The sequence below is a fragment of the Wyeomyia smithii genome, chromosome 3 (genome assembly GCF_029784165.1).
Source record: "Wyeomyia smithii strain HCP4-BCI-WySm-NY-G18 chromosome 3, ASM2978416v1, whole genome shotgun sequence".
In the NCBI taxonomy this organism is placed as follows: Eukaryota; Metazoa; Arthropoda; class Insecta; order Diptera; family Culicidae; genus Wyeomyia; species Wyeomyia smithii.
This window is the reverse complement of record NC_073696.1, coordinates 83,169,720-83,184,758: the sequence shown is the minus strand read 5'-3', so window position 1 is coordinate 83,184,758 and position 15,039 is coordinate 83,169,720. Positions and strand designations below refer to the sequence as shown.

At 40.3% G+C, this 15,039-nt stretch overlaps 1 protein-coding gene across 1 annotated transcript in view; it reads left to right on the top strand.

The window, feature by feature from the left end:
* Positions 1-15,039, top strand: part of LOC129731930 (netrin receptor unc-5-like) — a 573,886-nt gene that overhangs the window by 36,590 nt on the left and 522,257 nt on the right. Inside the window, exon 2 of the mRNA XM_055692323.1 lies at positions 12,186-12,233. The gene's annotated coding sequence lies outside the window, so the exon portion shown is untranslated. The remainder of the gene's footprint in view (positions 1-12,185; positions 12,234-15,039) is intronic.

Genomic DNA, 15,039 nt, shown 5'->3' with positions numbered 1-15,039 from the left:
CTCACCTCAGAAGTGACTCTCCAGCTTGAAAACCTGGACCAAATCACCGAGGTGTGTGACATCTAAACTTTGATTGTAGTTCAACAATTATACTTGCAGTTTTGAACAACGAAACTATTTAATACGGTTGGTGAAAAGATCGATCTACAATATGCAATCTAGTTTGTGTCAATTGTGCATGTAGTTGCTGAGTAATACAAATTTGAAGATCAATGTACGTGGTAAAAACTGATTTCTCTCCACCGGGAATGGGTTAAGGAGAAGTGCGGGGTGAAAGTGGCCACCGGGTCAATCCGCTTCCGAAAGGTGATCGCTTTCTAACTAGCATCAGCAGATGCAACCCTAGCCCTGAAAAAAGGCAACTTACGGTCAGCTGGTCAGTGTGCCTTCTGAGCTTACACTGGTATCCGGACTTTTGATTCAAGTGCATTGAAAGTGAACAAAAGTACTTGAATTGTAAGGAGCCCGACAGGAGCCAATTGTATAGGCGTTGCGACAGTGCAAGCCATGAAGCGACAGACTGTGGAGAGCCTCTTAAGTTCCTTGAACGTACCGGCAAACTGGACCCCAAGCACTTAATGGGAGTCCCAAGGTGCCCAGCCGTTAAAACGACTACTAAACCACGGGCGTAAGGGTGACACAACTGAGCCTGGACCACTGCTAGGCAGCACAGCAGTTGCTATACCAATCAGCCTCGGAGTCGTTGTCGGATAGCGTCATCGCACATGTCACCTGCCGCATCCCTTCCGGAAATGGTTAATTGGTCGCAGATAATTCCAGTATAGACGACGAGCAAGTTCCTGGTTCAGAAGGTTGTGTCAACCCTAAACGAAGGGTACGCGGCTGCCAAGGGGAATGGAGTGTTCTACTGCTCCGCCACGTTGGTTTATCGAAAAGTTCACCCAGATGGTCAACCTGTTATCTATGGAGCTGGTGGAAATTACGTAATTGGTGGTAGCGGGCGACTTAAATGCTTGGACTGTTGGGTGGGGATGCCGCTGTACGAACCAGAGAGGTCAGATCTTGTTGGTAGCTCTGGTAAAACTCAATCTAGATCTGGCCAACATTGGAAGTCGGTCCTGACGTTCTTCAGTCTAAGACTGACAATGAACTGGAGGATAGATGATAGCTTCACCAATAGCGACCACCAGTTGGTCCGCTATAGTGTTGACAACACTCCGACCGTCCGCGAGTGGAAGACATCGCATTTTGTTGCCAAGGTATTCGCAGAGGCAAACAAAAAGGCAGATGACTGCGTCTGAGTGCTGACCAATTGGTTGTCACAATATGGCGAGTGTGTGACGCAACCATGCCTAGGACTCGGCAGCCTAGGAATGGTAACTCTCTGGTATACATGCTGGTATACATACATCATGCGCATCGTTGAACATAGGATAGGGCGCCTGGCAGCTCTTGGGTCTCCAAGATCGGTGCTAAAGAGTGCGATAAGGAAGAGCAAGAAGGCTTATTTTGATCGTAATGGCCACAACAAAAAGCGTGTTGGTACCTGCAGAGCGATCACCAGCGATGCTGGAGCGTATCATCGAGGGACTTTTCTCACGCCACGCTCTAAATCATTGATCTTGGGCAGGCGAGTCTCACATCCGATGTACCAGTAGCTCAGAATCAGATCACGAATGCTCGGATAACCTACCGGATATCAAACTCGTTAGCGACGACAGCTGTGTCGAGGTTAAAAAGGTAGCAAGGGTTGCGAATCAGGAACTCATCTTGATCGCCAACTTCTCAAAGATCAGCAAGGCACCGGGACAGGAGAGAATACCAAACCTGGTCATAAAAGCGGCCCCGGGTTGTTCCGGGTCGTCATGCAGTAGTGTCTACCCGGAGAGATGGAAGGGGAATTCGCTATTAAGCAATCTTTACACTTGACGTGCAGAATGCGTTCTATAGCACCAGTTGGAACTCCACAGCGCTCGCGCATAGGAGCATCCTTGTACCGGTGCCTTACAAGATTTTTATTTATTTATTTATTTATTTATTTATCGTACAGATGGTTCTAATGACTAGTTATTCTTAGTTTAAAGGTAGATTTGGACAAGTTAAAATCATAATAGTTCGAAACATTATTAAAATTACGACAACAAACTTAAAAAGGGTTGTTTTGTGCAAACAGAGTGCGGTGTCTAGCGATCCGGAGAAAATCACTTCGTCTGGTGAGCCTTGGTGGTACGTTGAATCGAATGTGGCTAAGTAATTCTGGACTATCTACATTATTCTCCAGGAGGTCGAAGATTAGGAGACGTTGTAGCATGGTTCTCCTACTTGACAGAGTTGGTGGATGTATGAAAGAGCAGCGTTGTTCATAGTGTGGTAGTCGCACTGGATCATTCCACGGCAACAATCGGAGGGCATAACGAGGGAACTGACGCTACACTCGTTCGATTTGGTTGGTTTCAACAGCATTATAAGGAGCCAACACAAGCACTCCATACTCTAGGATGCTACGCACAAGAGAACAATAGAGTGATTTTAAACAGTTTTCGTCGTCAAATTGTTGTGTGTTCCTTTTAATAAACCCCAATATGGCATATGCTTTTGCGGCTGTAGCTGAAATATGCTGAGCAAAATTCAACTTGGCATCAAGGAGGATGCCCAAATCCTTTACAGTGTTGACTCGGTTGATGCTGACAGTGGACATCCTATAGTTGAACATCATAACTTGTCTCTTTCTGCAGAATGAGATTACGCTACACTTTCGCACGTTTACTTCCATTCCGTTAAGTGTACACCAGCTCAACAAAGTGTCGATATCAGCTTGAATTGCACAGCAGTCTAAAGTGGATGTAATCACTCGAAAAAATTTGAGATCGTCGGCAAACATGTACTTGGAGACCGTATGGTTGAACACAAATCGTTAACGAAAAGAATTAATAAAAGTGGGCCAAGGTGGCTTCCTTGGGGCACCCCCGAATGTAACGCAAACGGTGAAGAACGCGTTTCGCCGATACGTACGTACGCGCTGCGTTCGTTGAGATACGACGACAGCCACTGCGTGATCCTGTTCGGCAATCCCATTTTATGTAGTTTTGTAGCCAACAGAAGGTGGGCTACCTTATCGAACGCCTTAGCAAAGCCGACGTGAACGGCATCGACTTGTTGGCGCTCATCCAAAGCGCTAATCAGTGAAGTAACGTATGCCATCAGGTTAGTGGTCGTCTAACGTTTTTTTACAAAACCATGCTGCCATTCGGAAATAATGTGGTGGACCTTTGGATAGAGTGAATTGTGCACCAAGCTTTCGAACACTTTCGGTAAGCAACACAGGATGGAGATAGCCCGGTAGTTTTTCACGTCATGAATGCTGCCTGCCTTATGAACGGATACAATTGCGGCTGATTTCCAAGCACTGGGGAAACTTCCTTCGGATATTGATTTGTTGAAAATTATCCTTGCAGGTAATGCAAGTGACTCGGCACAGTTTTTGAAGAAGATCGGCGGTAAATTATCATTACCATTTTTTTTGTCGAGTTTTGATGGACTCAATCAAAACTCGACAAAATAAGCCACACGGTGATCAGAACCCGAAAATATACTATCATTACCAGCTCCTTTGGATCCATCGATTGGCATTTTGGAAAATTACTTCTGAAATCGAGTACTAGGTTACAATACGGAGGAGGGTCAGAAGTGCGTCTCAATCACCTCAGAAGTACCGCAATGTTCCATCCTAGGCCCGGTGTAGTGGATTATCGTGTACGATGGAGTGTTGAAGCTAAAGTTTCCTGTAGGAGTTGTGATCGTCGGTATTGCGGACGACATAATGCTGGAGGTCTACGGCAAGTCGATCGGAGAGGTAGAGTTAACGGCCGCGCACTGCATACGCAAGGTCAAGCCGATGCAATCCAGGAGTAAGCGCACCATAAGTCGGTGGATACGGTTGTTAATAATCGTGAATCAAAGTAACATGCGGTGGTCACAGTCAGAGAGTGCACCATTACCTCAAAGCGAAGTTTGAAACTCTTGGGGGTCTTGGTTAACGACGAGTTTACTTTCGAGAGTCACGTCAACTGTTAAAGGACTACAACGGCTATTGCAGCAGTACCTCTAATGATATTTAGGTATGGTGAGACAGTATGGTTCAAAGCGCTAAATACCAACAGTTTTTGTGGAAATCTGGAAAGAACCTACAGGCTCATGTGCCTGAAGGTTACGAGTGTGTATTGTACAGTGTCGTACGACGCAATCTGCATCTAGTCCAGCATGATGCCAACCAGCATCGCCTCTAAGGAGGATGTAGAGGGACACAAGAAGCATACTAGGTACCAGAAGATCTTTTTCAATGATCAGATGGTAGCGAAAATGGTTAAATTCCGCGAAAGACAGATGGGCGCATTGACTTATCCCGGAGGTATCCAGATGGGTAGATGGGTAGGCGCCAGAAACAGACAGTCGCTATCTTGGATTAACTTTTGCGTTGACCTCTGCGCATCATCCCGATTCCGAAACTACTTATATTAGACGGTACTTGATCATTTAGGGTTTTTTCCAGAAACTAAGAACTCTGGTGTACACATACAGGTCAGGAATGTTACGGATGTGATTTGTCAGACATCTGCAGATGCGGATGCGGATATGTGATTATGGATGCAGATGTCCGTAGCATCCCTTGTGTTTTATTTTGCTTATTTAACTTGTCCATGTCCCTCTCCAATGCAAAAGCTATTTAAGCGAGTAGTAAATACACCAAGGAAAATTTTTCTACAAAATTTTATGAAGCGATTTTTTTTTTTTCAATATCCACATGGTATGATACGGATGCTAATATAGGTCCCGAACTCATTTTAGTAGATCAAATCCATGTTTGTTTTTGATTTATAATTCTCCGCCATGGAAGATACCAGACTGATGAAACCAATCGTTCAGGTCCCAGAATTAGTCTTTATAATTAATTAATTAATAGACGCTCGGTGCCGGAAAGAAAAAAAGCTTTTTTAAATACAATGCCCTTTCGAATTTATCACGGACAAAAAGTTTTCACCGTGAATTTGGTAAAATAATAAAAACCGTTTTTTTTTTGTTAGATACATTTCAAATTAATGGTTTTTAAAGTAAAATATTACACTTTCATACATCAGTAGAGTATCAGTGCAAGATTCAATCGAATGAGCACTTGAAGTTGATTTATGATACCACTAGTTTTTATTATTTTCAAATCGACGTTCTATGAACACCAAACTGTTCGGTAATTTGAGCTTCAAACAGATTTTCATTCTTAACTACTCGAAAAATACGCATTTTTTGCTCCAAAGTCAAGGCAATACGCTTTTTACGATTCATTTCTCACAAAGTTATGACACAAATAAATTTTAAGCGAGATAACACTCGGTTGCTCTATCCGAAAATATGAGCAAATAAATTGAGTTCATAAAACTATACCCATGCAATGAGTCCTTATTGCAAGGTACATATGAGAATTATTTTTTCAATAATGCTCTCTCTACAACTGAAACTCCAGTATTCTTGAGTTAAAATTCTTTTAAAGAGGCGTGATAAAAGTAAAATGAAAAGCTTGAGAAAACCGAGCGTAAATTTGGAGAGTAGTTGTGCTAACTCTTACGTTAGCGTTAAATTATTATAAAGTGAAATTGGAGAATAGTCTAGTGATAGAAATGAATGTTAATAAAAGCAAAACAACACATTTCACAGGAATGATTTAAAAACTATAATCTTTTCTATTTTGAGCGTTGAGGCAGCATTTTTCCGCTCTCTTCGACCAGTGTTCTTGTTATTTTATCTGTTTCTAGATTTTTGACTGCATCTTTGTTGATTGTTATTCTATAAACTAAAGTTCCGGGTTATTGGCAAAATCCAGGTTTACTTTTTCAGAGATATTTTAATCTTAGTACATTTTTATATCTACGTAATAGTTATCAATTATTCTAGGTTTATAATGGATCAACATGATGGATCAGTCGATATTTTGGAACATCTAGATTAGATCAAACACTTTATTCCTTTTGACCTGGGAGGCAAACTTTTTTTTACGTTGAAATATTTTTACATGTTTAACCCGCCTGTTGTCGTAGGAAAATTTCGCTTCGAATTATCTCGATGTAAATGTAGTCAACATTTAACACTTTCGGTTGTTTAAAAGCTAAAATACATAAAGTACAACCTTTTCGAAGTCACAATCGTGAAATTTAACAAATTTGCATTGCAAACTACGAGAGAGCACCACCAAAGTACTGAATAAGCAAGCAAAAATACTAAATTAGACTAATTTATTACATAGTATTCACTGTTAATAGACAAACATGGGACTCCAAATTTCGAATAAAAATTCTGATTTCAAGCACGTGACTATTAAGTCTCTGACTTTCGAATACCGGACGAGCTTGTATAGTTTCAACCAGTGCTTCGTTTCTTAATGCTCTCTTACTTCATATTTATATCATATATTTATATTCATATTTATATTTTAACATCTTTTTATTATTTGCGTACTATTGACATATTTATTTGTTTCAAAGCAACCTTTGCCAGGTTTTAGAAAAATGTACTATAGACAATCTCACCAAATCTCTAAAACCTCACTTTTCTGACAGCTAGTGGTAACTTTGTTTACGTTTGTGGTGCTGCATCGTGTGTGTGGTGGAAATGCTGCTCAATTTATAATTGTTCTTAGTGTATGGCACCTCACGCACAACATTTAAAGGGAATTTTGGTCACAATTGAAATTATCTGCTATAATTAAGGACAACACTGCATCACCCGAAGGTAAACAAAGTTACCAGTAGCTGTCGAACTCAGGTGCGTGACGTTACCGTGCGATGATCTATGATAAAAATGGTGAACGTGATTATGGCCATGACTATTTATTGTGCTGAGTTGTCATCAATTTTTCAAAATGTTACTTTTCTAAAAAATTGCATCTTATTTTTTTTTCTTCAACCCAACAAGTGATGTCGTGATAACGAGGTCTCACCGTACCGGCAATATCCAAGCAACGAATTCCACATACCGAGGAAAAATGGAATCTTTCTAAAGCGGAAAGGAAAGTTGAAAAAATGCAAAGATAATCAATGCGTGGTGCGATCCGTCGATGAAGCGAAAACGTTTCGGAACAAAAATTCCCGCCAGAGAAAAGAAACCGGCCCGGCCAGCCGGGAGAACCTGCTGGAAAATGAGTGTGCAGTGTTACGGAGCGTTTACGCCCGTTTTACGATTTATATCAAATAGTACATCGTGTTCTCCGTTCCCGTGCCGACCGAAGGGTGCGGCATCCACCGGTTGGTTAGAACTGACCGTATTCCTTGGCGCGATAGCTGCGACCCGGACTAAGGAATCTTTTCATGGTGTAATTAGTGTAGCAACTTGCGCTTTGGCTGCGGTTCCACTCGCATATGAGCTGGGTGGGAGCTTATGTAGAGAATTTTATAATTCGTAGGCTGGGCGTTTGGATGCACTTTGACTTCCTGGGAATTTTTATCATTGTGCCAGGTCGGCTGCGAGTCTAATCCGGGCGAGCCAGCGAGCGCGGCAGCGTCGGGAAACGGAACGGAACTGCGGCAGGAAAGGCCAAGATTTATGGTGATTGCAAAAGATTGCATCACACTGGAATATATGCCTTTTGGGGGCCGAATCGCTGAATGATTCACCACAGCCAGCTTTGAGATATTGCCGATTGAGTGCCGGAAAACAATTCCGAGTTGCTTTACGATCATATGGTGAGGTTTTGCATTGTACCACGGAAAGAAAAGTGAATAATTGCAATTGAGGTAACAAACCGATTATGGAATTACCTGGAAAGCTAATTTTGTTAGTCTAGCTATAAAAACTGCTTAAAATGGTGTGTGCAAAAAGTTTCTACGCTCTCAATCAGCAGATTGAAATCGTGCATGGTGTAAATAATAACACTTCCGCACTCAGATCAGTTGGCATATCGTAAGCAATTAGTCAGCCTAATGGATGCATAATTCAAAAAAACACCATTCTAGGCATTGATTGCCAACAGCATCAACTGGGCACGGACTTCGAAACACTTCGTGAGTCGCGACTTGACAACTCAATATCCTTTGCCTCGACCAAATTCGTTACAGAGACCGGTGCCAGTGGCTGGTGCTACACGCACAACATGATTTACCAGGCCAAGCCACTCTACCACCATCTGAATGTATTAATTTACAACCATCGTCGTAATAAATGATACCAAGTGTCCGCCAATGTCAGGCCTCCGGGTCTGATTGGGACCGCCAGAGCGGGTTCTTATGCAGCATAAAATTTGCCCGGCTATGGTGTAAAACCACCTTTAAGCCGATTTACTGATCCACAAGATAAGAGAGAGAGACACACACAGGACAGAGGAAACAGAAATCATGCAAATAATTAAACACGCAATTGAATTATTAAATTTACTTTTAAAAAAATCATCTGTGATAAAGGGGTTTCGGAACGAGTTCGTTTTTGCTAAATAGCGTTGTTAGCCGTGTCAGAAAACGAAATTCATTTTGGATGACTCATGGTTCGAGTTAGTCCATTGAATGAATCCGTTTTTCTGTGCTGACAGCAGGCAGTGAAGGTCGGGGGATCATGCAATGAATATATTAATTCTGCGGTTTTGCTTCGCAATGCATTTACATTTTTTTAAATAAATTTTATTCAAATCCAATGAATTTTATTGCTCTGCTACATACAGCACTGAAAGCTGTCGGTGCGATGTGATCTAATCTGGACATCTAATCGAATTTGACCAAATTGAAATGGACATTCAGTGGGAAACCTTCTATGGTCTGCGGCGTCTTAGCAGCTCCGAAAGGCATTAAACTCTAGATGCTGCACTATCGGTTTCATCCCTACTCAGACGAAGCAACTTCAGAACCTGATGAGTTTCCTCTGGAGAAGTGGATTGCCTAATCCCTGTGGATATGGTCAATTGAATGTTCTAGTTTCCGAACGTCTTTAACGACGAAAGTTTCCATCTGCTGGCCATTCTTGCCCACAAAACGGCCATAAACTGAATCGACAAGCTGGATTCCCGGAGGGCAGCAACAATGGTTCTCATTTTCTAGCTTATTTCAATGGAGCCGCATGCCGAGTTTCTGCTCGCAAAACCTTCTTTCCGCAACGGTCGTAGAAGAGTGAAGAAAAATCCCCCGAACACTAACAAAGAAACCCGTACCGAAAAGACTATCGTAAGCAAGCAAGCAAGCAAGCAAGAAAACGTACTTTCACAGCATATTTGAATTTTCATCAAACTTTCTTCGCCCATATTTCCAATCGTCCCTCCACGTACACCTTCGATTGTTTGTGAACCACTCGATAGTCGACTAAATCGTCCCAGGGGAGGAATCGTGCTCTCCCCGCTCCCTCTGTTTTGTTATTATGGGGAAATTCGCTAGGACCATCATCTGGGACGACCTTTTCGTTGTCGAGTTTTTTTCCTGCCTTCCATTTTTCCAGCTCCTGTGCTACCCGGTACGATTGTCCGTTTCGGAAAATAATGCCAAATGGTTATGGTCGACATTTCGGCTAAGAACCTTCATCATGGCACAGATTGAAATCGATATTGTATTATGTGGACCATAAGTATTGCTTATCGATTTCGTGAACGGAAAACGTCTTCCGAGAGCTGACATAACGAATCGTAATGACGTTACCGTTGGCTTAAGGTTGGTGCTATGTTTTTCAACTGTGACACTGCTGACTTATAAGCATCATAGATCGAATTGAGTAATGATGTAGTTTAGGATAATGTGAAAATAAATTGTTTGAATGCTTTCCAATGTTCTAATTACGGCAAATTTATTCAACGTCCTCGTAAACATCCCTTATTCCATCTAACGGTGTACTTGTGGTTACTTGACGCATTTTTAATGCGTTTATTTTTAGAGTTTTCACGTTAACGTATAGCTGAACTTCCAGGAGATAAAAATTAATTAAGAAATCAGGAGTAGGATTTTTACATAACTAGATATTTAAAAATTTGATATGTTCTGCGCCAAATCATCAATATCGACATATTACAATTGCCCTGCTAGCTAGCTTTTCGCACTTCAAATTCAACTTGACCTTACAAGCTACTTCTTATGTGATAGACTTGATACCGTGCTACAACATTAAATGCAAACTAAACTGATCTACTTTTTTGCCTAGTGCCCAGTGAATAGACACTCCTAATAGAGTTGCACCCCGTCAAACTTTACGATCAATTATGACCTATCCACGGTACCCAATCAATCCGCACACGTGAGCTTGGCTCTCACGTCATCGTCAGCTATATTTGCATACATTCATGCGTTACGTAACAGTATTGCAAACTTTGTTTGCTTTCTTTTCAAAACAAGTTTGCGGCCAGCAGTACAGTGTTATCAGAAGTCGACCCTTCGAAATTGTGCATGTAAACCCTGGTAGTGGTGGCCAGTGAGCAGCGGAAAAGACAGTTACAAAAGCGGCACCATGCAGCATGCATCAATTCAACCGTAATAGCACACAGCACGCAACCCCGGCAAACGCGAATACATACGTCAAATGCAGCCAGAACAATCCGACGACGACGGCCTCGACGGTCTGGTGTCTGGTGGCAGTTCTTAAGCGGAGTAGCCAGTGTACGCTATCAGTCCAGTTGAATGAACGGAGATCTCGTGGTGTGTTTAAATGTGCAGCTCCACCCGTTCAGAACTCCGCGGGGTTGCACCCCGCCGGCAGCATCCAGCCGGCGAAAAAATAATGGATTTTTGTCAGTTAATCATCCCAAATATTATGTCTCAATTTTTTTTTCACTCCATGCACCCTACTGCAGCCAGCTGTGGCGATAAACTGGAATTCCATCAAGTCATTATGCATTCTTCTGGCTCGCTTACTGACAGAACCATACCATACCACCTTTTCTCGTAGGTCCGATAACAATCAAACTGTTTGTTGTATCATACCGTCAAAAAACTTCATCCGTACCATTCGAGCAAAAGTGAATGTGGATCAGTCCGTGAAAGCGGGCTGGAAGGCGATAAAAAACGGGAACCGAAACAGTTTGTTTCCCGAATGCAATGGTGAGACAATTTGAAACGTTTTTGGTCAGAATAAGTGAGTGTGTATAATATTCATAGAAATAATTATACTTCTTTCCCCTATTATACCGCAGTCCAGGTTTGCGGCAGTTAGGGTTTTCACAGTTTCACTGAGAATGACTTTGCATATTAGAAACCTACTCGACACTACCTGAGAATCTAACACTCCCTTTGTTCTATGAATCCTGTTCATTGCTAGAGTTGAGTTGACCATCATAATCATCAAAATTTTTGTAATTTTATAATATTAATTAGGGAAGTTCTTTTGACTGTTGCGACACTGTTTCATTTTCCTTAACTTTTTTAATAACATAAATAACTTTCAGTATATTTGTGACGCGTTATAGAAGACGAAGGTCTGACAATCTGTCAACAGAAATTCGACAGAAACTCAGATTTTCATATATACCTGAATTTTTTTTACCATAAACATACATTGAACTGAATCTGGTCAATGGGACGAAAGCTAAATCAACAACCCCATTCGCCATGTGAGGAACTCTTTTTGCTTCATCCTTACGCACACGCACACATTCGCTATGCTCCGGTGACGTGTGCGCGGGTGGTTTCCGACAGGACGACGATAGACGCTGGAAGAGCTGGGCTGAAATGTGTGTTTTTGCGAACGTTTGTGCAAATTCGCTGATGTCATGCAGTTGAAATATAACTGTCATCGCTTTCGAGTGCTAACCGGAGCATTACCCTTCTTGCCTGCTTGCTCGCTGCGAAGGAAACGTGATTGATGTGACATTTACCGGTGTAATCAGGTTGGATGGCTAGTTGGAACTGACGACGCACAGTGGGAGCAGTATTAGGAAAAGATGGTTAAAGGCATTTTCTTGCAGATAGAATCGTCACAAAATGATATCCGTTGTTTTTTCTTTTTCAATTTGGTCCCACAGTGCACCGAGTTGACAAACGACGTGCAATGTTGTAGTTGTCTTCGTCTTTTCTAATTAAAAATAATGTTCGCAGCATCAAAACTCATTCGTGTTATCAGATTAACCTTTGACTGCTCCTCCGGTTTAAAGAATCAGATCAGCTTTAAGATCAATATAATATTTTACTGGTAAAATGAGGCTATTAACATTTGATTTACAACATCCAAAACATCGAGAACATCTTGTCTTATAATGTATTTCTATTTTCTTTTCTTTACAGGGTACTTTGAATTACATTGGGTCTTGATCGCTTGCTGTGGAGTGAAAGGTAACAATTTTTAATTCACATTTTCTGTGTCTTTTATGTAAACCAAGTTTAAGGTGTTAGGTGTTATCAAATTAGAGATTTAGGAGTGATTATGGATTCTAAGTTAACATTCATTGATCACTACAATACGATCATCAATAGAGCCAACAGTATGCTAAGTGTTATAAAAAGGTTCTGTTATCATTTTATAGACTCGTAGACTATAAAAACTCTCTTTGTTACATATGTTAGATCTATATTAGAATACTGTAGTGTTGTTTGGTCGCCTTATCAAGACGTAAATAAACTAAAGTACTAGTGCTACAACATAATAGTGCAATATCACAATAGATCAAATGTCTCTGGTCGCAGTAATGAGTCCACACAGAGGAAAAATACTACAAGGTATACAGCCCTAGGGTTGTATGAAATGGTGACGTGGGACTAAACACTGTAATCAGGAGATTTTTTGTTACAAAATATACATAATCTGCAGACAGAGTCAATGTGTTTGCTCAGCGACTGTACGTATTTTTATTTTCAGTCTCCCCTGGAAATTAATTTTCGAAATATATTTAACAACACTCGAAAAAATATCGTTTATATCTGACGATATTAATCCTTTAGTATTTTTTTGTGCAAACAACATGTGTTTGACAAGGCACAAGCATATCGTGCTTGTTGAAGAAGCACCAAGAATTTCTCGTAATGCGTCAAAGTCAGAATTAACTCTATATTCTCAAAAACCAAATTCATTAATACTTACGTTATCATAATGAATGGTTTTGTCTTATTTAACTCTGATTGAATCAAATCTGTAATATGGATCTTACTTGCAAAATAATATGGAAGCCCTCACAAAGGTTCATTAATTAGCAAACATAAGAAGATATTTTGAACAAAATTATTAACAAATTCCAGCAAAAAATCGTAGCAATCCGAAATTACATTTTTGTTTTTTGCTTGACATTGTTTTTCATTTGCCTACAACTACATTCGCTGTATTACGAAGACAGCTAATATACGTTTATTATGGTGAAGCTTGAAATAATAATATATCATCTAACAATTTTGAAGTGTAAAGAGAGATTTTGAATAAGTCTTAGTAAATAAACAAAAAATTCACAAGCATTCGCAGGCTCTTACTCTTCCATAAATGTATATATTTAGGAATTTACTATTTTGATACTAACCATCATGATTATTTAGTGAATATCGAAAATAAAATTAAATAAATATCCGTTGCAAAAATTCACAGTTCTTATTGAGAAATTTATGGTAATCATATTTATGAGATAAACTTTCAATCACCATCAACAGCAGCATTGCAGTTTTCCCCGATTGCGTATAGAAATGTATGAACAAAAGTGTACCACTGCAATATGAATAGTACCGCTGCCAGGGTAGATATTTGTTGACACTCTTGAGTGAAAGTGAAAAAAAGCATCCGTAAACGTTATTTTTTTACAATCCTTTCAGAGTTCTCCCTTCCAGCTTTTTGCATGGAAGTGAACTGTCAAAACACCTCATTATATTTCATGCGATGGAAGCAAGACAACAAAATCAGTTTATCAGTTAACGAAGATTGTCAAGGCATCGGTCAGTGTCAGTAAAAAAGTGTTTCGGTGAGGTTTATTTTGGTTGAGTGGACTGTTTGTTTTTTTTTTCGCTTTGAAGTGAAGATCATTTGGTTGGATTTGTCGTCATTTTATTCCGTAACCGTGAACGAAGCGTGCGATCTGTTTCATCTGAGTATAACAGCACGTTACTAGGACGAAAATCTAGTGTATCTGAAAGAGTGCTGCGATCATTGGAAGTGAAAATTGAAAATGATTGGCTGTAATTTTCGAAGAATTTTGCTGGGGAAAATGACTTTTATCAGCACTGACCGCTGCAGTACGAATAGAAGTGTACCGCTGAAACGTACGAATAGAAGAGTACCACTGCAATCATAGACCATGAGAGACCTGCGGCTCTCTGCTCCACTGCAGCTGTTGCTTTTACCGGCATGTTTTCTTTCAAGACATCAGTTTTTATTAGGTTCTGAAAGCAGGTTTAGAAATCGTTCCTGAATGGGGATTGTTTCAAACTTTTTGGTAAACTTTTACCTTCGAGACATCATATTAGTCTAAGCTCATGGAAGCAAAAACAAATTTACCTATTGGGACGGGGAGACTCTGTCAATTTTTATTTCGATATTGATACAGAGTATATCAAAGGAAACGATTGGTGTCCATTCACGTCGTCTGTGCTAGGGATGCTCCCATGTGGTTGGTTCATTATTCGCGTGAATTTGTTATTGAAACTTTTTATCAATTTCACCTCTTTGCAATGAAATTAAAGTGATAACTAGCATATTACAAAATTGTTATACATTTTATCTATCCAACAACATATTGGTTATTGTTATCCATCATGTGGTTATGCTGTTATTAACGTTTGAAATCTGACGCAATATTTGCCAGTTTCATTTCCAATTTTACAGAATGCATCCCAGTATAGTAAAAAAAGACGTAATCCCGCGTCAAAAGAGGCTCAAACGAAATTCATCATACGGTGGTTCATTGTGCAACTTCACTAGCTCAATAATATCACGGAGAAGCATCTCAGAAAAGTGCGGTCGTTCAATATTACGAAAAGCGTATTCATATTTTGAAATAAAATTTTCCTTAATATTTTGTTCCCGTGACAAGCTAGAAAATTTTGGGGATATTAACATGGGATTGATAAAATTCTCCAAAAAACATTTTCCGAAGACGTCTAAAACTCACTAATTTTTCTCAGAGATGGTTGACCCGATTTCCACAAAATTAGTGTCAAATAAAAG